Source organism: Pelodiscus sinensis, chromosome 8 (genome assembly GCF_049634645.1).
Source record: "Pelodiscus sinensis isolate JC-2024 chromosome 8, ASM4963464v1, whole genome shotgun sequence".
Classification (NCBI taxonomy): Eukaryota; Metazoa; Chordata; order Testudines; family Trionychidae; genus Pelodiscus; species Pelodiscus sinensis.
The window spans coordinates 60,633,873-60,655,173 of record NC_134718.1 but is presented as its reverse complement, the minus strand read 5'-3'; the positions used below and the strand labels follow the sequence as shown (position 1 = coordinate 60,655,173).

Below are 21,301 nucleotides of genomic sequence, written 5' to 3'. Positions count from 1 at the left end.
CTCCACCTTTTGCCTTCTAGTTTGTGGGGCTGGAGTCTGTGGTCAGTCCCCAGAAGTCCCCGCAGCCCTGGCCCCAGCTGCTTCCAAGGCAGAACCGCTTGCCGGGCCTCAAGTTGGGTCTCCCACAGTGCTATATAGGGTTGCCAGGTGTCTGCTATTCACCCGGACAGTCCGGTATTTCCAGCTCCTGTCTGGTAAAAAAAATTCAGAGACTACCGGACACCTAAAATGTTCGGTATTTTCTGAATTTTCCCCCGGCCAGGAGGTGAAAATGCCAGGCACCTGGCTACCCTACAGACACTCAACATCCGGCCTTCTCCCCCCACCTCCGAGGCCCCTCCCCCGGCTCCCAACACCCCTAGCCCTCCAACCCCAACCCCCATGCTTACCTGGTTCCCCGAGACCGCCAGCACAAAATGGCTGCCAGCCGAAAGACCTAGGGGAAGCAATGCTTTCCCCTGAGTCTTGGGGTAAGTCTAGACTACATGCCTCTGGCAACAGAAGCATGTAGATTAGGCTACCCGGCATAGGAAAATGAAGAGACGATTTAAATAATTGCTGTTTCATTTCAATTTAAATGGCTGCTGCACTGAGCCGATCAGCTGTTTGTCGGCTCAGCGCGGTAGTCTGGACACTCCGTGGTTGACATCAAAGGCATTTGTTGACCTCCCAGGTAAACCTCATCCCAAGAGGCATACCTGGGAGGTCGACAAATGCCTTTGATGTCGACCGCGGAGCGTCCAGACTACTGCGCTGAGCCGACAAACAGCTGATCGGCTCAGAGCGGCAGCCATTTAAATTTAAATGAAGCAGCAATTATTTAAATCACCGCTTCATTTTCCTATGCTGGGTAGCCTAATGTACATACCTCTGTTGCCAGAAGCAAAATGCAGGACAATGTAGCACTTTAAAGACTAACAAGATGGTTTATTAGATGATGAGCTTTCGTGGGCCAGACCCACTTCCTCAGATCAAATAGTGGAAGAAAGTAGTCACAACCATATATACCAAAGGATACAATTAAAAAAATGAACAAATATGAAAAGGACAAATCACATTGCAGAACAGAAGGGGGATGCGGGGGGGTGGGAAGGGGGAGGAAGGAAGGTAAGTGTCTGTGAATTGCTGATATTAAAGGTAGGGAGAGTGGGATGTTTGTGAGTTAATGGTATTACAGGTGATAATTGGGGAAACTGTCTTGGTAATGGGTGAGAAAGTTCAAAGAGGCATTTAGTCAAGACGTACCCTCAGTGCTCAACCGTTCCCCTGTTCCTATCCCTGCACTCACTCTTAAAGGAGACATGCTTTAATGCTGTGGTTTTTTGGGGGTTTTTTTCCATTTAATAAGTCCTTGGAGTCCCTTTTTTTTTTTTTTTGCACGCTTTGGTCTCCCACCCCCCCTCCCCCGCCCCCAACAGAATTTTCACACTTTTTTTGGGGGGGGGGAGGGGTGTTCGGTATTTTTGTTTCAACCATCTGGCAACCCTACGTGCTAATGTTAGTGCTGCATTCCAGTCCCCGCACCAGCTTTGACTCCCATGAGGAGGAGCAATGGGGGGATGGGGAGAAAGCTCCCACCCTCCCAGATCTAGCTTGCGGAGCATGGCAGAGCGAGTGGGTCTGTGCATTGCCGCTCCCCCAGCAGAATGGGAAGGGGCAGGAGGAGCAAGGGCCATAGACAGAGCGCACCGGCAGAGCTCGAATGTACCCTGCTTTGCAGTGCTCCAGCCAGGCTTTGCGCGGTCTCTGCCGGGACTCCGGCAGCAGCTCCCAGGAGCGGCTCACTGACTCCAACCAGCGCCTCTGCCCCTCTGGCAGTGGTGGAGGCCACCTATGGATGGAGGAGGCCAGGCTTATTCAAGTTAGTGCCTGGGTTCTTGCAACACGGAAAGAACTTTTAGAGCATTTAACATTGCTGGTACTCCAATATAAATATAAAAACTATGAAAATATTAGCTGCCTTTTTCAGTTTCTTACATATAAATTTTGAATACCCTGACTGGCATTTTAATACATTTTTACAGCCTCAAAAAATTATGTCCTTCACGTGCAGGACACGATCTTGTTTTGTAAAGATTTTAGTTTAACAAGTCCAAAAATACAAGTTGCACAAGACCTAGGACTTACAGGAGCTCATAAATTCTCATTTGATGGAGCACGACACTAGTCAAAATAATCAGAAAAGCAGAAGTCTCCTCTCTTCAGTTCACCAATGGAGGCATCAATTTTAAATTAAGAGGAGGAGCAGGCAATAAGCAAATATGATGATGAAGATACCAGCATTTCTAGGGCAAGGTCCCAGTCCCAGAACCTCTCCCCACACTTAAAACATACTACCTGCACAAAAGAAAGAAAAAGTCTTTTAACTGTCTTAAAAAATAAATAAATGATGACTGCAATACTCTCATAGAATAACATAACACTGAAGAAATTCAGAGGTATGCTTCCATTGCATTTTAAGAACCACATTGTGCATACAGTTTTATGCTTTTAAATACCATGATGATAGGTGCCTTAAAATAACTTTCATAGTGTACTTTAGACATAATTTTTCCTGCTGGAGTGAGATAGACAGAATGAGGTAGGTTCTTACTGTTGCCAATATCCTGGGACCAACATAGCTATACCACAATCACAAACACTCTTCATTAATCTAATTTAATGAGACTGAGCCAAGAGATATGGGTTCTATTCCCAGCTCTGAAACAGATTGTGTATGACCTTTAGCATGTCAAGCTTGCTCACTGTCCCAGTTTCTTCATATAAAAAGAGGGGACAATAAGAATCATGAACTTAAGTCACTGGAGTTTGTAAACACCTTTGCACTTTCATAATCCTGTCTGAGGATTTAACCTTCTGTACTGTCCCCAGCAGGACTGTACAACCCCAGACAGAAAACACAGATGGGAGCAGTACAGACATGCAGCCAGGAGGAGCTGCTGGCACAAGGCGCTGGCTTCTGGGAATATCAATGCCAAGTTCTTCTCATTTGGCCACTTGCAGTTTTTGAGAGTAGAGCCATGAGGATCAGCAGATACAGATTTCTATCTGTATCTGTGCAGGGTTCCAGTTATATCTACGCCCCAATGTAAACGACGCTATGTCTACAGGAGAGCTCATGGTGGTGGATCAGTAACATATTAAAATAAAGGAGAGTCTTTAAAGTTAGCCTTTATTAAATTCCAGTTTATAAGTGTCCAAGCCTGAAGTAAGGGCCTTCCCTTCTCCACTACACTACCTAATAACTAGGCTTTTATCTAAATCCTTATTCCATTGTTTCTTCAAAGGTAAGCTGCCATATGAAATGACTTAGGTTCATCAGTATCATCGCCTCCTTTTTTCCATTATCTGAACCAGAGTTTAAGAGTCACTTGATCATAGGCAAGGCTGTGGAGTCTGTCACAAAAAACATGGATGCCACATTGTCCTCCCTGACTTCTGCAGTGGCCAGTGAGAGTCAGCTACACCATCCTCTGCAGGGGCAGTCTTGAGCCAATGCCCCTCCTGCAGCAGCAGCAGCAGCAGAAATTTGGGTATGGGAGCAGACTCAGAGCAGATGATTGGGGCACATGAAGGAATGAGGGCTCTTAGTGGCACATACCTTCAGGGGGAGGGGAGGACACTCCCTGGAAGCAACAACATGTCCCTTGTCTGCTAGGCAGAGATGCAGCCAGGTGGTTCTGTGCACTGGCTTCACCTTCAGATGTCACACTCAACAGTTCTCACTGGCTATGGTTCTTGGCAGCACATGGATGCCTCTCAGTCTGGAAGCGCCTCCAATTAAGAGCTGAGGGACATGTTACCGGTTCCAGGGCACCACAAAGAACGAGATAGGGAACCTGCGAGCTCCGCCAATCCCCCACCCCACCAAGAGCACCAATAGTGCCCCTGGCTGTGTCTTATCCCAGTAGGGATGTAAAATCCCATTTAATCAATTAACCAGTTGAGAAGGAAAATGTATGTTGTTGAAAGGAACAATGTGGAGTGTGTATGCAACTGACCGAACATGATCTTGCATTGTGTGAGAGATAGTGAACCTACTGAAACCAGCCTGGTCTAGTTTTTCTGCTTCAAGGATGATACTAACACTCATGTAACTAAGATTATCTATGCATATTTTGGGGGGGTGCTCCGAGCATTAAGCCAATCATAACGCTGTTACTAGCTTATATAATGTCTATTCTATTTTGTGTGTAATCATGGATATATATACGGTTACTGTGGATATTTGATTTTTGTAGTCTTCCTTTTGAAACTTCCCACAGCTGTATCTTAATAAAGGTGTTTCTCTCCTTCCAACCCTGAGTCTGGATTTCTATGACACAGTTAAACATTTTTAACTAATTAACGGCTTAAACAGGGCAGGTAAGGAGCTGCTCCAAACCAGCCAGACCACCTGTTAACCATTGACGTCCCTATGCCCAGAGCACCCACGTTTTAGTTAGAGGCATACAGTACAAGTTATAAACAGGTCACAGGCCATGAATTTTTGTTTACTGCCTCTGATCTGTCCATGACTTTTACTAAACATAACTGACTAAAATATAGCTTATAGGGGACTGATAAGTAAAGTGAATGTCTGATCGGCTAGTCATTTTTACACTATTTTCTATCAGTTTGCTGAACAAACTTTCTCGGTCTACTTTTCCTCTTAACCAAAGAGTAGTCACATGATACTTTGAAAACAAAGCTTCTTCATAGTGTTTCTTCACAGTGTTTCTTCACAGTGTTCTGCAGCCAGAATGCATAACAGAAACAGAAATGGTGCTCAAGTATTTGACAAAGAAAGAGATTATAAAACCATACGTTACAGACATAGCATTGTCCGGAATCTGAGGACCATCCTTATCTTAAAAAAAAAAAAAAAAAAAAACCCACCACCACCACCACCATAGTTTTGGTGTCCTTACTGCTTCTTTTTAATCTACGAAAGGTAGCCCAATTTTTTTAAAATGATTTCTGTTTAATATCAGAAACACCATTGCTTGTCTTACTGGTTTGGGTGAAGTACTAAGATTTGGAACTTGTGGGATAAAAATCACAAAAGAAAAATGTAGCAGGTGAACTATGAACACTAACTTTCTACAACTTTGTTTTTGTTAACTATTTAAATCAAACTCTTGACACATTTGGGTAAAAGTTCACTTTAAGAATTCAAAAGTCCCAGTCACTTCAATTTTGAATGTATACTTCTCCAAGGAGACCATTAGCAAAATTATCACAAAAGCTTCATACTCCTGATATTTCTAGGGTTAATCTCTCTCCCAAACACTTACAATGGATAAATCATAAAGCAACAAAGGCAATAGTTTTCATTTCTGTGCAGGCCATCTTTAAACCAGCTTTATTTTATCAATTAGTTAATTGGTTAAATGTTATGTTTAAGTGGTTAACCACTTAAATGGGCCAGGCAAGGGACTGGTGCGGCCCCCCTCATCTGAAGCGGGGCAGGCTGCTTTGGCTGGGGCTAAAGTACCTCACACTTCAGCCTGGCTGAAGTACCTCACACCTGTGACGGGCTGCTCTGGCCAGGCCAGGATTGCTGTGGGTGAGAGCTTCATTAACCTTTATTTTGGTTGAAATCAGCTATTTTTAGTTTTATCAGTATTGAGCACAGTCTCTCTCCCACTTTCAGTAACCTATTAACTATGTGCATAGATATATATTCTATCCCATAGTCTGTTTTTCTAAGGTGTCTGGAGGGTCAACCTGTACTGCTCTATATACTGAATTACATATAAAATATTTCCATTCCAATTAATGTTTTATAATTATATGGCAAAAATGAGGAAGTAAGCAATTTTTCAGTAATCATGTGTCATGACACCTGTGGTTTGGCCTGATTTTGTAAGCAAATAGATTTTTAAGTGTGGTAAAACTTGGGGGATACTCAAGACAAATAAGACTCCAGGGAAAAGTACACTAGTTTGGACAGGTGCAGAGCCACTGCTTTACAGTCTTTTGATTTTCGTTATACTCTTTCTATAACATAGCGCCTAAGTTGCATTCAACTATCTAGCTGTAGTGCAGGTAATACAGTGAATCGTGAACAATAACTTCCCCTTTCGTGGTTTACATAGAGTACTTTGGAAAGTGCTCTCCCACCGCTCTTGTCGTGGCCACACTTTCAGTTTAGAGAGCTGCCACAGCTGTGCTTTAAACTTAAGTGTAGAAAATCCTAGTGCTTCTCAATCAGACATAGCAAGATAAAAAACAAGCAGCAAAATTAGGTTCTCTCAACAGTAGGTCAGATGTCATCATCAAAAGGAATCTTTTTAAGAGAGAGCTACTCAATGAATGCTTAAAGATATAAGACTTAAAATAGCACAAGATTCAGTCCTTCTGTATCCGAAGCCAATAAAGGAAGAGATAAATTTGTTTCAAATACTTTACATAAAACTACTTAAGTTCCCTTTAGGTTTAAGAACTCACACTCTCCATCTAGGGTTCTCCCATAAGCCTTGAATGGCAGCAAATCCAGCACACTTAATTTTGTATCCCTACCTTTAAACTTAGAGAAAACCAGTACCAAAATATTTTATAAACTACTTTAGGGAAAAAAAAAACCAACCAAACAAGTTCTGCACTTCTATTATAGGGGTAGATAGACCACGTAACTGCCTGCTCCCTCCTTTTCAAATGTTGAGAAAAACCCTATCCATTTAACCGCAAAAGAGACTGAATTAATGTTTAAAATGTTAAATGTGTCTGGCCCAAATTAGCATTCATTTGTATTAGTTATGGCATTCTTATTGTTTTGTGGATTCTAAGCCAATTTTTCTTGCAAGACAACGTGAAAACAGGAATAGTTTATACTGAAGAGAAAAAGAAAGTGTCAGCCAATTAGCTAAAATTATCTGCTTCCATAAGTATCTACCTAATCCATAATGTTTTCAGGTGCACCAAGAAACAAAAATAACCAAGCTCTGTCTGGCCAAGGACAACCAAGATCTTATGTAATTATTTTTACTCTATCTGCCAAGGATATCCAGAACCACAGTGCAAAAAGAGTCACAGGCTAAATACCGGGAGGGACAAAGTAAAATACCAACAGCAGCTGGACTGCCTTTCTGCTCTTCATAAACACAAAGAATTGGACTGGTTAAAGAGAACCAGAACTTTTTATGCAAAAAGATTATAATTTTGAAAACTAAGTCATCTTATGCTGAAAAGGTGAGAGCAGGATCATATAACAATATGTTCTGAGAAAGGAACTTTAAATTATTCACCTATTTGATGGAGGTAATTGAGTGACAGTGCTCTCTAAAAACAATTACTCGGATTTCTCTTTACAACCGTATCACCACTTTGGGTTATATAACTTTCAGTGCTATGTTACTGCCAAAGATTATTAGTGTCAGGTTTACAAATTCCTAGTCAAATTACATACTTGTTTTAGAACAAGATATACATTAACTGAATATTTAATCACAATACTTTAAAGCTAAAATAAGCTTTTCAATTCAAATGCCAACAAAACAAATAGTTTAATCTTAAAATATAAAAGACATTTACAAGTTTCATATTTTAGCGTAGAGAGTTATCCTGAAAGGTTTAAGAGAGATTTCAACTATATTTACAAGACAAGTAAACAAGCAAAAACTAAGTTTTTAAACAGAAAGCAAAAGACAGCATCTTATAAAGTTACCAATAACAAAATGCTGATTTATTCTAATACATCACATCATTAAGGAAGATATTCAGGGATAATTACTACATTTTGTTTGAAAAAATAAATTCTGCACTGAACTGGAGAAATCCAATAAATAAACTTAAGTAAATAAGATTAATTTGAAATGATTTTAATAAAACTAGACAGAAAGTCATGCTTTTGCTACTTAAATCATTTAAGTTATTAATATTTTGTTTCAAACAAATACCATTTACTTTAGATTTACTACGCTGTTGGCAAATTTAATCCTAAACTGACTAAAAAAATTGTAAAACATTATAGGCCAGTCCTAAAAGCACTAAGTGAAAGGTTGGTGATATTTGGTCACCTTTTTTAAATAAATTGGTTAACAAGTTACATAATCCTACCAATGCCTTTGCTGAAAGCTTTTATAATACAGAAAGCTCCATTACAGATCACCCACGAGACATGCAAAGCATGAGCTCATCCTTACTTAAAAATGAAACAAAAAACAAAATTTTGTATAATTGATCTTCTTGCCCACGCTGAAATCAATGAAAGCTGTACTGTGCAAGCATGACAATCTACATCCATCTGATTTTAGCAAATCAAAGCATGTTTCTATCTGATAAGTCTCAAACCTGATCAAAGCATCTTAGCTTTACCACATCAGTAAAAATAGCTCAGTTTAATTAAACACACCTCATTATTGGAGCATCTGAGTCTTTTCAGTAGATTTTATGGAAATGTACAAAATCACTTTTCTGACATGTTAGCATACCACACACCTCATGGATTCCATTCTCCCATTAATGCAGGAAGTTCACATGCATAAATTCTCAGTACCCTGAAGTACAATATCAAATCTACTAAAGAAAAGGAAATGTAGTACCCGTTATTTTTCTCTTAGCCCTGGTCTACACTAGGGAGTTATTATTTCAAAATAAGGGGGGGTTATTTCAAAATAAGTGGTGTGTCCACATTACCAAGCCTGTCGTTTCAAAACAACAGGCTGGTTATTTCAAAATCCGTACTCCTGCTTTCCTTGGGGAATAACATTTATATCAAAATTGCATTTGCATGGATGCTCCGCTGCTGCTATTTTGAAATAACTACTGCACAGAATAGCTTGAAATAATTACTCCTGAGTGCTTTCTGGAGCTCTAAGTCTAGGTAGCGCGTCCACAATAACAGAGCCTGCCTCAGATTAATTTTGAGGCTCTGCCGAAGCGGGCACACACTATTTCAACTTTGTTATTTCAGGAGTTACTAATTTGAATTTAGTTATTTCAAAATAATTTCCTAATGTAGACATACCCTTAAAGAGCTTTGAGAGGGTCTGATTTTTCATATAGAGTAGTACTAAGCACCCATCTCCTAAAAATCAGGCTATTGAGCTATATCAAACTGGGCATTCAAGTTATTAGTAAAGATTGCACCTCCCTAAACCAGGACTCTCTGGTCTGGCAGGCAGGCTATGGCAGGGATATGCTTACCTAAGTGGCTCCCACCTAGCAAACCTGCAAGACTCTGAAGCAGGCTCCTTGCCTGCTGCAGCCTCAGGCTGCTCCAAATGGCTCAGAATATTCCCCATAGCTCTCTGCTCTGGGAAAAGGGGGAGGTTTGACACACTGCTCCCACTCCCAGAAAAATCGCTCAGCTCCCATTGGATGGTTTCTGAGCTGGGGTGCCAGGGGAGCACACAAACCCTGCCCCTCCTCTCCAGAATCTGAAACACAGACCCACAGGGAGCAGCCAGCCGCTTAAAGTGGTATAGGGCTGCTTTACTGAGAAACCTTTCCTCTTTTGCCTTATCTATTCATTAATCTACTATATATTTGAGGAAGTCTGTCTGTCTGTCCAAGAACTCCTCCTAAACCAGTGGTCACCAACCTGTCGATTGTGATTGACTGGTCAATTGCAGGGGCACTGCCAGATCATGAGGCAGTGCTCCCAATCACCCTCCCTGCTCCTCTCATAAAGACAATGCTGAAATGTTTTGTGTTGGACAGAATATTTTATTTTAAAATGAATCCTGGCCAACAAGTCCTCAATTGTGGCCAATCACCAATCTGGCCACAGCATCATAACACTTCTGCACACGCCCCACAAACCCCAACCCTGAATCCCCTATCCTGAGCACCTCACTTCCCCATATTCCTGCACCCCCACATCCCCATCTTGTGCCACAACACTCCTGCACCACCCACACAACGGAAACCTGTGCCCTGAGCCCTTCATATATCCCAACCCAAACTTCTGCACCTCAACATCCACAAGCCTGTGGCTTGCTCAGGTGCTCAGCACCCCAACCCCCCACCTGACCCTAACACTCCCCAGCTTGGAGCCCCCTCTATGAGCCAACATCTCCTTTTCCATCTCCTCCTGCACCCAAATTCCCTCCCAGAACTTGCACCTCTCACTCCTTCCCACACCCAAATCCTTCATTTCCACCCCAGAGCCTGCACCTCCTGTCTCAAGGCAGTGAGAGTGAGTAAGGGCTGGGGACAGCAAATGATGGAGAGGAGGGGAATGGAGAGCATGGGGCCTCAAGGAAAGGGTGGGGTTTGGGGGAAGGGATGGGGTAGATCTTGGCTTGCCCTGCCATTTAAAAAGTGAGCTTGGGTGTAAAAAGGTTGGAGACCACTGTCCCAAACCGTAAGAATTAAGATCACCAAATTCAATACAGGCAGTCCCCGACTTACGCGGATCCGACTTACGTCGGATCCGCACTTACGAACGGAGCTTTCTCGCCCCGGAAGTCGGGGCGAGAAAGCCCCGTTCGTAAGCTGCTCCGGTGCCCCTGGTCTGCTGGAGACCGTCTCCAGCAGACCAGGGGCACCGGGCGGGTTCCCGCGCTTCTGAGGCTTTGCCAGAGCAAAGCCTCAGAAGCGCGGGAACCGCTGCTGCTGCCCCTTGAGACCCGGTGCCTGTGGTCTGCTGGGGACGGTCCCCAGCAGACCACAGGCACCCGGACTGAAGCCGCAGCCTTTGACTGAAGCGGCAGCAGCGGCGGTTCCCCGCGCCTCTGAGGCTTTGCTCTGGCAAAGCCTCAGAGGCGCGGGACCCCCCGCGGCTGCGGCTTCAGTCCGGGTGCCTGTGGTCTGCTGGGGACCGTCCCCAGCAGATCACAGGCACCCAGACTGAAGCCGCAGCCGTGGCGGGGTCCCTCGCCTCTGAGGCTTTGCCAGAGCAAAGCCTCAGAGGCGCGGCACCCCGCTGCCGCTGCGGCTCTGCTCCCCGTGTCCCTGGTCTGCTGGGGGGGGGGGGCGCAGCTAGTGTGCTCCCCCCCCCAGCAGACCAGGCTTTTGTTTTGGACTCTGGGGCAGAGCAGCTGGGGCGCTGCCGATTGGTCCTGCAGCGCCCGTGGGCACTACTGGACCAACCCGGCAGCACCCCAGCTGCTCTGCCCCAGGTCCTGATTCAGCCGCTGCTGGTCAGTTTCAGCAGCGGCTGAATCAGGACGTCTGGGGCAGAGCAGATGGGGTGCTGCTGGGTTGGTCCAGTAGCACCCCAGCTGCTCTGCCCCAGGCGTCCCCAAGTCAGCTTCTGCTGAAACTGACCAGCGCTGACTACAGGAAGCCCCAGGCAGAGTTGCTCTGCCCCGGGCTTCCTGGAATCAGCTGCTGATCAGTTTCAGCAGCAGCTGACTTGGGGAGCCTGGGGTTCTTAAGTTGATTCTGTATGTAAGTCAGAACTGGCGGTCAGTTTCAGCAGTGTCTGAATCTGGACGCCAGTTCCGACTTACATACAGATTCAACTTAAGAACAAACCTACAGTCCCTATCTTGTACGTAACCCGGGGACTGCCTGTATATAGCTTCCTCTTATAACTTAAAGCAAGGTCAGGGTTTGGCTGTGCTAGGAAAATGAGATGTGCCTGGATTGGGATTGCTGCTTATAAAACCATACAGAAAAGAGACAAATCACCAGGCAGGTGAAAGGGACTGATGGGGGCACTCTCTCCTCATCCAGGAATGTCCCAACCCTGAACTTTCCATCCTTTAAGTGCCCTTTAGAGAGAACAGGAGGGAGGGAGGAAGAGGACTGAAACTTTCCCTCCCCACCCCAATTCATAAGGGGACAAAGGGAAACTGCACAGTTTGCTGCAATTCCTCGCTTTGGCTGAGGAGCACAGGGGACAGACAAACCTGGAGCTGCCCCAGCCAGGGCACGTGCACACCTCTCCTGGCTGCACTCGCTGGAGCTGCAGCAGCCATGGAGCGGCGCTTCTTAACTGGCCCTAAGCTGCTGCAGTGAGAGAGGGCTGGGGTAGTCCTCTCTCCCCAGGGGCAGCCTGCATAGTGAACCTCTCACCCCAATATAATGATGAAAATGTGCATGCTTCATTTAAATTTTATTTAAAAAAAAAGATTGAGTTAAGGATCTGAGCAATGGCAGGTAAACCTCCCAGTTGTAATATATAAGCCAAACACACAAACTGTTTTCTGTTGGAGTGGGCCATCCATCAGGAGGGCCTCTTGCTATTAGCCTAATAGCTAATCTTTTGCTCTTCCTAGCTTATGCAGGTTTTATGCTGTGAGACCATTGCACCCTGATCATAAGCTGAGGCTACTGAAGGTGATTTAGAAATTTTTGGAAAACTTCTTTCCCCACGCTAAATACAAATCTATTATTCATTTTCTATTCTATTTTTCATTTTCCACTTACCACTCCATGAGGAATTTTTTATGCAGATTCTCTGGGTTTACCAACTATATCAAGAACATTCTCAGACAGCCCAATTCAAGAAAACACTTAATCACATATTTATCTCAAACTATGCACTTAAAGTTAAGCATGTGCTTTCCTGAACAGGTTCCAGCTGGAGGTAATCACACCAGCCCCTTGTAGCTCAACACAAGAGAAAAGCACAAGAGACACTTCACCTGAAGTGAGCTTCCATGATTACATTGCCTGGCCTTTGATGCCTGTGCTCTGCTGATCACTGGTTTTGACTCTGAGATTTGCAGCATACTGACAAAACAGACCATAACATTATCTTACTGGTACAATCAGTGGCAAAAAAAAAAAAATGGAGAAAATAATGTCCCAGAGGAAAAAGATAACTTTCAAAAAGTTATCAAGAGAAAGAGAGAGCCTCTTCTTTGTGGACAATGAAAAACTATGCAGGGAGTGAACATCCCAAACATGCCAGCAAACAGCTTTTAGTTAAACTTCAAATAAATAAAAAGATAAAATATTATGGCCATTTTTTTCAAAAGTTTAGAACTGAACATGGATTTAATACAACCTTGAAACTTTACTAAGCAGAAGAAAACTTCAACTATTTGTTTAAAAAAGGAAAGTAGTTTATCTTTAACAGAGTATTGTACTGGCTTCCCCTCTCCCTCGGCTCTGCTGCTGCCTGACTGGGTACTTCTGGTCCCAAATAAGGTGGGTGCTTAACTGTTAGGTCTGTAATTCTGCTGTTCACAGTGCTCAAAGTTCTACTGTATGCTACGTTTCAAAGATGTACAGTTATGTGGAGTATCACATACTGTAAATAATGACTGTTCAGTTTTATTTGAAGATTCTTCTTCAGAGCGCTGGGGAGCAACAAAAAGCCATCTGTCCACTCCCTAGTGCAACACATTATTTTCCAATTCTATAATACGTTCTACTATGTAACAGTCTCTTAAAGTAGTGTACAAACACCGAATAGTCCTGTGAGGTGAATCTTATCCCCATTTTTATAAACAGGAAAAAGCTTTGCTGACAGTAATTGCAAGTCTGTGGCAGAGCTGCAGGTAGAACACAAATCTCCTGCTTTCACCATTAGTCCATACTTCTTTTCTATATCCATATCATAACAGCAGCTGGTATGCTTATTATAAGCTTCTATACCAGCCAAGAACTGACTGATTTTGACTCTTTGACTCTTAAAGATAACCCTGACACACCAGGAATACAACAGTAGTAAAGCAGAGTATTTTTATCTGTTTTCTATGTTTTAGCCGAACTTCAGACTCCATTACTTTCAACATAGGATCTTTCAGAAGCCCTAAATTCATTTGCACATACAAGTTCAATAGGTACAGAAGTTTCGCCACTAACTTAGGTACAGGTCAAACCTCTATTTTCTGGGACACTCTGGTCCAGCAGGACCACAGATATTGTTGGACCACAGAGACCCTGGACCAGGGGGCTGGGTGGCCACGAGATTGGCTGCTAAAGCCCTGGGACAGTGAAGCTGCAGCAGCCCTGGTGGCCTCAGTGGCTCTGGAGCAGTGGATCCATTGCAGCTACAACAGCCACGGGGTAACGGAGCCATGGTGTCTCCAAGGTAGGGGAGCCGTGGCAGCGCTGGCGGCCCTGAGGAGTGGACCCCAGTGGCCCTGGGGAATGAGGCCACAGCTTCTGGGGCAGCCCTGATTCCTCGAATCCTAGCAGCCCTGGAGCGAGGAAGCCACAGCAGCTCCAGCACAATGGAGTGCAGCAGCCCTGGGGATCAGAACCCCGGTGGCCTTAGAGTCACAGCATCCCCAGCACTCTGGAGCTGTGGCAATATTCGTACCCAAGAACTGCGGCAGCTCCAGAGATCCTGGGGCTCCAAAGCCGCGGTGGTCCTGGGACAGCGGAGTCCCCATGATCCCTGGCCATTGGAATCGCAGCAGCCCTAGAGTTATTGGAGCCTGATGGCTCAGGAGCAGCAGAGCTGTGGTGGCAGGGACTCGCCAGCAGTCCCTTGCTGGGGGCAAGAATGCTCCATTAGGTCTGCTGATGGACCCTGGGAGAGGCCAGAGTTCCATCAGCAGGAGGGAATTGACTTCCTCTGGTCTGGCAAACTCCCTCATTTGGGACCAGTCAGGTTCCAAGGGTGCTGAACCAGGGAGTTTCAACCTATATTTATCTGGTCCCACATCACCGTGCACACAATATATTTATCTCTACAATTACATTAGAGTGAGTAACTGATTTTCCTGTTCTTTGAGAGCGTGGGGAGAAAAAAAAATCAGTTCGGGTAAACCAAAACCTGAGGCTTAAATTCACCATGCCCAGGAGCAGCTACCAATCTACCTTACAGCTTTTAGCCCACTAGTAAGGTAATCACCTGGGACATGGCAGACAAACCAATTCCTCACGCTAAAGCAGGGATTTGAACCAGAGTCTTCTCTCCCCTCTTCCAGTAAGTACACCAATCACCAGGCTACAGAATTTCAACCTCTCATTCTGGGTGGCCAAATGACTATTTAAGTATTTCATAGAATCCTAGGCTGGAAAAGACCTCAGGAGGTCATTGATTCCAGCCCCCTGCCCAAAACAGAACCAATTCCAACTAAATCATCCTAGCCTGGTTTTTGTCAAGCTGGAACTTACAAACCTCTACGGATGGAGATTCTACCACCTCCCTAAGTAACCCATTCCAGTGCTTCACCACCCTCCTAGTGAAATAGTTTTTCCTAATATCCAGCCTAGATCTCCTGCACTGTAACTTGAGACCATTGCTCCTTGTTCTGCCATCCGTCACTACTGAGAACAGCCTCATTCCATCTTCTCTGGAACCTCCCTTCAGGAAGTTGAAGGCTGCAATCAGATCCCCTCTCACTCTTGTCTTTTGCAGACTAAATAAGCGCAGCTCCCTCACAGGTCATGTGCTCCAGCCCCCTAAACATTTTGGTTGCCCTCCACTGGACTCTCTCCAATGCATCCACATCCTTTCTATACTGGGGGCCCAGAACTGGATGCAATACTCCAGAGATGGCCTCACTAATGTCGAATAAAGAGGAATAACAACTTCTCTACATAGTCCCCTTACTAAAGGAGCCCCTGACTTTTTCCTGGGAGGATCCTTTGTGCTGCAATCTAGCCCTAGAGACTACAACTCCCATGAACTCTTGGGAAAAAGGGGAAAAGGTGGCTCTCCCAGGCTATGCAGACAGAGAGTTAGGATAGGCCAGGAGTGGGCAAAAGGGCCTCCGCAGGCCGGATCCGGCCCGCAGAGGCCCTGCTGCCCCTCCCCCCCTCCAAAGGCCCTAATTGGCCTAGGGGCAAGGGAGCGAGGGAAGTCCCCTCCCATGCCTGGGGAATGGGCACTTTGGGGGATCATGGGGTGGAGGCAAAGGCACTCCCTCACCCCCAGACCAATCATTGTCTATGGGTGGGGAACTCGGAATATCTTGACCCCGCTCTAACATGGCCCTCGACAAAAAATTATTGCCCACCCCTGGGTTAGGCTCTATTTTTGGAGAGAGGAGCCAGGCTGCTGGTGTGGAGCCTTTTCCAGGCCAGGAGCTGTTGTGTTGCAGTTACAGCCTATTACTGAGACCGTTACTATTGGGGCTTGGATCTAGCAGGCAATTTGAGGGCTGCTGTTGAGGGGAAGGGAGAGATCCGGGCTTTGCCTGTGGCTGGGAAGAGCTTACATAAATCTACACAGAAGGTGACTGAGTAACTGGGCTGTTTGGAAAAGTGCTGCTGTCCAAGGACGGAGCACAAAACACAAACTGACTCTGGGTGCAATGAGAGCCAGAGTGATCTGCCCAGGGAACCAGAGCTGCTGGTATTTGGTGGGGCCTACTCCAGTGGCAGAGGGATTTTGCAGCTGGCTGCTCAGCTTAGACCAACACACACAGAGCCTGAACAGTGCCGTCTCCACTCCAGCTGCAAGTGCACCCATGCAAGTGTTTGGGACTCTGAATCCAGAGGAATGCACACTCAGAGGTGGAATATGGTGGCAGTGCAAATGCGAGATGGATACGTTTCCTTTCTTTCTATGTACTTTTTAAATTGATTTTGTTCACTTTTAATCTGTTAAACCTGGTTTTTTTAACTTGTTAAGTAAAGGTGTATTAATTCTAATTTAATCAGTTAGATAGATCTTAGTTATAATTGTTGTCTTGGAGTTACTTCCAGGTTATTACTGGAATACTTTTATTCCTGGAGGCTCCCAAGACACACCCTAAGGGTGTGTCTAAACTACATGGCTCCGTCGATGGAGCCATGTAGATTAGGCTGATCGGCAAAGGGGAATGAAGCTGCGATTTAAATAATCGCGGCTTCATTTAAATTTAAATGGCTGCCGCGCTGAGCCAACAAACAGCTGAGCAGCTGTTCGTCAGCTCAGCGCGCTAGTCTGGACGCTCCCGCACTGACCTGAAAGCCCTTTATCGACCTCCCTGTTATGCCTTGTAGCATGAGGTTTATCGGGGAGGTCGATAAAGGGCTTTCATGTTGACAGGGGAGCGTCCAGACTGCCCCGATCTGCCGACAAAGAGCTGATGGGCAGAGCGGGGCAGCCATTTAAATTTAAATGAAGCCGCGATTATTTAAATCGCGGCTTCAATCCCCTTTGCCAAACAAACAAATCTACATGGCTCCGTCAACGGAGCCATGTAGTCTAGATGTACCCTAAGTGTGTAAAGGGCCAGCCAGATGGAGGCACCGCCATTGTATATTCTTTGGAAGAAAGGGACTGCAGCAAGGGGATACATAGGGAATCCCCAACTAAACAACATCACCATTGGGGTACTCAGGATTTCCTTTTATGTTAAAAACTTCAGGCACCCAGGCACACGTGAGTGTGACCAGCTCCCAAGTAACCCAGGGACAAAAAAAGAGGGTTACATCTAGATCTGCTGGAAATGCTCCTCCTAATGCATCCCAATATGCCATTAGCCTTCTTGGCTACTAAGGCACACTGTTGACTCATATCCAGTTACTCATCCACTTTAATGCCTGGGTCCTTTTCTGCTGAACTGTTGCTTAGCCAGTCAGTCCCCAGCCTGTACCAGTGCTTGTAATTCTTCAGTCCCAAGTGCAGGACTCTTCACTTGTCCTTGTTGAACCTCATCAGATTTCTTTTGGCCAATGCTCTAATTTGTCTAGGTCACTCTGGACCTTATCGCTACCCTCCAACGTATCTACTTCTCCCCCTAGTGTCATCCGAAAACTTGCTGAGGGTGCAATCCATCCCCTCATCCAGGTAATTAATAAAGATGTTGAACATAACTAGCCCTAGAACTAATCTTCGGGGCTCTTCGCTTGAAACCAACTGCCAGCCATTTATTTCCAACAACGTAGAACAACATCAATAGGAAGGACTGAGAGATTCTCATCCTTGAACACCCTACAGCCTGATAGTTGGGTAAGCTGCCTGCATTCAAGTCCCTTCTCCCACTTCCCAGGCAAGTATTCTAATTGCTGCTATTTGCCCATCTTTATTATGGTTAGCCCATTAATCACCCACTATCCCATTTTGTGAAGTCCACCTAAAAACAACAGTTTCAATCGGAACAATTCTTCAAATTTGCAAATTTATTCTGTAAATAAGCTGTCTAACCAAAAAAGGTAATAATTTTCTCTTTGGCAATGCCACATTAAGACTGTAAATTTCAGTTTCCCCTTGTTCTATACTGTTACTTTTGCATGTGCTAGTAACGCATGGCATTGTAGGTCATCTGCTACACATGTGAGTTATGCAAGATTAATTTTCATTAGCAAAGTCACCACCTATTTGATTTTTATTTTAATGCTTGTATATCAACATGGAATGACACTCAACTTCAAGTCTCACTCAAATGGAGTAGTACATAGGAACGTGCTGATTTTAAACAGGATACAAAGGTTTTATCACCACTCACAGTAAGCAAGACCCAATGTACAACATGCCTAAGTGTTTTAAATTACGTTAGTGACACCAGTAAACAAAATATTATCCTGTTTTAACACAGCATATTGCAAAACCAACATGAAGATCTCTGTGCTTTACATACAGGAAGTCTTTACCGTGAGAACACATTGTTCACAAAGTTACACTGGTATTTAAAACTGACATCAGAAAATAAAAAATAAGTTCACAGTTAAAGACATTCAAGAAACTCAGGCATATGCTATATGTACACTTGCAGATACGTATTGTAAATCATAGAAAATAAAGGAAAAAGTTCACTATCAAGGATTTGGAAATATTTTAGAATTTTCTTTACACCAAAACAGGCAGAAGTGTATAAATTGAGAACAAAAGATTAGCAAGACATTGCAGTTGAAATGTAAAAGTCTCTTGACCACGGTTCCACACAATATTTTTAAGACAGATGTCCAAGACAGTAATATTATGATTCTACATCTTTCCAATTTCCTTCACAAATGTTACAATAGAAGATCTCTAAACATTTTATATTTTAAAAAGAACATTACAGAATGACAATTTTAGCTGTGGAGATTTTAGCATTTAATTCTTATTTCCTGAAAATAGGAATTAAATGCTAATAATTTAAGTTAGATTCTTTACAACATATTTGTAATCTAAAAAGTTAACATATTCTGTGTCAATTCTATTGGCATTGCCCCATAATATGTTCTTCACTAACACCTTGTAAGAATCTTAGAAAAGATGACACATTTAACTGCTCTGACTCCAATATTTAACTGCTCTGACTACAAATATTTTTGTAAAACAAGATTGCTGTTTTATAAACCATACATAAAAACTGTAACAATGGCACTCTGTGGGGAAATTATCTATATTTTTAATAATAGTATTCACTACAACCCTGGGAACTTAAATGTCCAAACTATTACTACCACTATAGATTTTAGTTCTAAACATAGGAAAGTTTTACTGTTGCTTAAGTGAGTGTCAAACTAGTATCAAATCTGAATCAACTATTCATTGCATTTAGAATGCAGATATTGTATACACAGACCAAATACTTAAAGTAGCATTTTTTCAGCAGCTCTACAACTCAGAGTTAGGGTTGCCAGATAGTGTCAAAAAATACTGAACACCACGGGGGGGGGGGGGGAATATTGGTTGATCAAAAACAAAAACAAATCCTCCCCCCCTCCACACACACAAACAAAAAACAAAGAAACATATGAGACCATGTTTTTTGTTTTTGTTTTTGTTTTTAACCGCACCGAAGCCAATACCGGACACTTGGTAACCCTACTCTGAGTGCTGTTTTGATTAAACACATTACATCACTGCGCATAGCACAGTGGAGAATTCAGTCAGCAAGTTATTTCCTATTCTACGTTTTACCTGTAATTTAAAATACAATTTAGATTTTCAAGCATGATTCATTTCTTGATATTTTGCTACAACCTGTATGATATTTCAGAAATACAGTGTTGCCATGGTTTCTAATTTTTAAAAAATTAGTTGACTTTCTCCACTGATCACAATACAGCAAGCTATACAAACATGATCTATTTAAATCCTTCTCATCAATATTTGAATACTGTTTATCTAACAGTATTGTTCTGCCCTGTTATGTTGGAGAGACTGGTTTGATTCTTTGACCCTGCCTTTCATTCCTCAGGCTTACAGGAGCTTATGAAGCAGAAATCCTCTAGGCTCCAACAAGGATGGGAAGGTCCTTGCCTCCCTGATCCTCACTCTGCAGTAGCCAAAAATAAAGTTTTACTTTGTTCCTTGCCATCCCTTGCACTTTCATTGCACTTTTATGCCACTTTTACATAAAGTCGGCATTCACAAGTCTGTGTTAAGCTGGTTTCACATTTTATTACTTTTGTCACCATCTAAAATAATTTGAACTGAAACAGTTGTATTTAAGGTGCCCAATGACACTTCAGCAGTGGTGAAAATGCAAAACAGGCCACCCAATGCATTGTAAGGCTAACATAGAATTCTACTCCGAAAAGTAAACAATTCAAAACTCAACTTTGTATTTTCATTAAACTAAAAATGTCTGAGATGGATTCAGTAACATATAATTATGGAACGCAACAATACTCTTTTTGTGGCTTTTAAACACTAAACACTCCTGAAAAATAAGGCTAAACTCTGCTGGGGAAACTAGGAAGATGTCACATACATCACCAATAATATAGTTACTGCAGGCCAAACTTTGTGCATGGTTAATCTTTGCAACCCAATAATACACAATGCAATATGTTAGTGCTTTGTTAGTAGTTATTTAATTTTACAAAAAGAACCTTGAGAGTTCACCTATAGCCAATAAGTACCTATACAGAAGATAAGATATTTGATAGTAGAAAAGTCTTTAAAGTAGCAAAGGCACAAGATCTAATAGCTGAAGTTATTCTATAGACCACACTGAGCATGGTAGTATCTGAATGCCTTCCAGTAGGTCATTAAGCAACATGAGTAACAGCTGTCACACATTTGTTCCCTCATCTTCTCTCTAGGGGGGGGAATGTGTGTAGTGGAGTGTTTTGTTTTGGAACATAACTAAACATATGCAGTTATAAATTTGCTGCCCCTTGCTCTTGCAGTAAGGTGAGGTCTGTAATAGTCTTTAGTTCCAGTCTTGGGCTAGTCCTTTAATAAGCTGTCTCCTGTACACAAGAGTAACTCTTAATCGTAGGAAGTTCTACTGCACCAAAAGAGCAAAGCCGCCAATCAGGGTTATACTAGATCTTAAAGGTTTTGAAAATAGAACCATTAGTATGTTATTAGTTTCCACTGACACTTTTCTACTGAATTACCAAACCAATTATTTGAGTGTTTAATATTTTCCACCCAAGGATTTTTCCACTCTCTCAAACAAAATAAAATGGGTGTATACTTATTTTTCAGTATAATTAATATTCTCCTATTGTCCTATGGAGAGTGAGGCAATATACTAGCTCAAAACCAAGTGATGCAGAAATGAGTATTGGTGACTTCAAGCAATCACAACAAGGTTGTAGAATAAGCAATTTACCGGAGTCACCCAATAACATGAAATGATTCACTACT

General features: G+C 43.3%; 1 protein-coding gene across 1 annotated transcript in view; it reads right to left on the bottom strand.

Annotated features, from left to right (window-relative positions):
• The window catches only part of PDZD8 (PDZ domain containing 8), a 132,557-nt gene that overhangs the window by 95,349 nt on the left and 15,907 nt on the right, over positions 1-21,301 (bottom strand). The gene's annotated exons all lie outside the window — the stretch shown is intronic.